The 2539-nt window shown below is 52.1% G+C and overlaps 1 protein-coding gene across 1 annotated transcript in view; it reads right to left on the minus strand.

Moving 5' to 3' along the window:
* The window catches only part of RPTOR (regulatory associated protein of MTOR complex 1), a 163041-nt gene that overhangs the window by 42139 nt on the left and 118363 nt on the right, over window positions 1-2539 (minus strand). The gene's annotated exons all lie outside the window — the stretch shown is intronic.

Below are 2539 nucleotides of genomic sequence, written 5' to 3' on the forward strand. Positions count from 1 at the left end.
ATGTTTTTCCTGCTACGGCTTCAACATCATTTTTTTTTTGTCATCACACAGAGCGCTGACTCGCCACCCCTGGTAGCTTCTCTGGGATCACTCATTACCAAAAGGCAGAAATTCCAACTTTAAGTGAAGAGCAGTCACATCTCAGCAGCCAGAACGTCCGAAAGCTGCGCTGTCCCCTTGCCCTGGGGAGGGCAACGCACACACCTCACGCTTCAGATGGGAGAATCCTTCCTTTTTACCGTACTGGGAGGGATGAAGGGAGGGTGAGCGTCCTCCCCAGCGGGCTCCGTGCGTTAGCACAGGCAGCAGAGCACGCCTGCTGCCTTTTCAGTTCCCTCCCATCCACAGAGCCAGCACCAGAAGAAGCCTGGAAATGCGCTGAAGTAGAGGGAGAGGTGGGCACAGAACTACTGCCAGGTGGCTGAATCCTGAAGAACATCGCTAAGTGACAGTCTCTGTCTTCGAGTGACGGCCACGAGCACGTCCGAGTGTGCTTGGACTCAACCGTGTTCATCAGACAGGACTCACCTGACGGTGACGTTCAGAATCCTTCGTGCACGCTCAAGTCTGACTGACTGCTCTACTTGGCACCACGTCAGCCCGTCATGCTTCTGCAAATGGAAGAGTGCCCAGTACCCGACGGCTGCCTTTAGAATGCTAAAATGTATGCAAAGCCCTTGTTGGTTTGCTTGCATGCCAAAAAGAGGAGTCACTGCCATTCCTCCCAGAGGTCCTCCCAGCTCTTCACAGACCAGCTCTCCTCCAGCAGGGCGACCTGTAACGAGCTTTGGTCTTCCTAGGAATGGGCCGGGCTCACATCCTCCCTGGTGCACAGTCAAGGGGGGCTGCCACGCGTGGCGTGGGTACGGGGTGCTGGGAAGAAGGCGGATATTCCAGTGCAGAAGCACCTACCAGTCTCTGGAGAGGAAGGGCAGTTTGTACGTTAAAGGCAGAGGAATCTCCCCTTTTTCCCCTCGGTCTCTGCTTCAACCTTTGCTGAGGCTGGAGAAAAAGCTCCTGAGGGCCACGGATCTGACTCTGCATTATCACTCAGGCAGACAAACGTTTATGAAAGAATAAGCCATCAACTCTGATCAAACACCTCTTAGTAGCAGAAATGAATCATGCCCTATCGAAAGCTATGACCCAAAATTTACTCTGAAGAAAAAAAAAAAAAGAATCAATTTTATTTTACCAGTTAGAAGACGCCAACCTGAAGCGAGCAGCAGCTGGAAGCTAACAAGAGCTACGCAGAAATAAAGCACAAAGAAGGAAATGTGTAGCAAGCCTCCTTACCTGTTCCGGCCCTTTGTCAAACATTTTTCTTGTCCGGGGGAACTGGTGGGAGTGGGGCGTGTACTGCACCCCCATGTTGCCGACGTTGGCGGGCCTCACAGACGCGATGTCCCGACTGACGGGCTGTTTGGTCACATCGTTTGTCAGGCTGGAGCTGCTTGTACTGGTGGTTGGAGGCGACCCTCTAGAGAGCAAAAAAGATTGGATTTGGGTATCGCTGAACACGAGACTCTCCCATCTGAATTACCTTCCTTTTACTTTGCGCTTCTTACAATTTGTACTTCACCGCTGCGCTTCCTCTACAACCCCAAAACAAAGCCCCACAATCCCCCCCACCCCCTCCAAAAGACATACGAACCCCAAACCAAGAGTGAATGTTGACTGCACCAACTCCAGAGTGAAGATTAAAAAATGAACATGTTGGGGACCTGCGGGTGCAACAGTCCCACACCCCCAGGTCGGGAGGTCTGGCCCCCAGCCCAGCGACCAGCCGCACGAACCCCAAACCAAGAGTGAATGTTGACTGCACCAACTCCAGAGTGAAGATTAAAAAATGAACATGTTGGGGACCTGCGGGTGCAACAGTCCCACACCCCCAGGTCGGGAGGTCTGGCCCCCAGCCCAGCGACCAGCCGCTGGGTTTTAATGGGGAGACTGGGAGTCCTGGCAGCCCACAGAAAAGCATTTTAATTTACATGTAAACTGAGATTTAGCTTATTGCACCATCACGTTATACTAGCTGAAAACATGAAAAAACATCACTGTGGAGTTCTGGGCCCTCCATTCCAACTGCGGATCTTACTGGTGCACACTGGTTGTGGGGCTGCGAGATCTAAAGCCTGGTGATTTCTCTCGGAGAGCAGGTTTGGGGAAATAGTCAAATTTTCAAATCCTGGCTTTGCCCATACCGTTATCTCACTTTCACTGCGGTTTGGGCATCCCTGTTGATCATCAGATAACCCTGACTTTTATCAGCTGAAAGCGCAGAAAATACAGATTAGACTTCAATGGGAAATTTGGGCACCCCTCGGGTCAGACCAGAGCGCACCAGTAAAATCAGCCACAGCTAGCTCTTCCTTTCAATCCGTCTTCAGATAATTAGTGCGGCTGGTGACTCTCTGTGCTGTCAGGAAATACAGGAAGAACCTCCCCACCTTTTCCCAGAGCTTCTGTTTCCGAACCCCTTGCCGGTGCCAAACCGCGAAGCCACCGAGACGTTGGCAGGCTGGCCCTCACCCCACCG

This window comes from Egretta garzetta, unplaced genomic scaffold (assembly GCF_000687185.1).
Source record: "Egretta garzetta isolate BGI_Z169 unplaced genomic scaffold, ASM68718v1 scaffold131, whole genome shotgun sequence".
Lineage (NCBI taxonomy): Eukaryota > Metazoa > Chordata > Aves > Pelecaniformes > Ardeidae > Egretta > Egretta garzetta.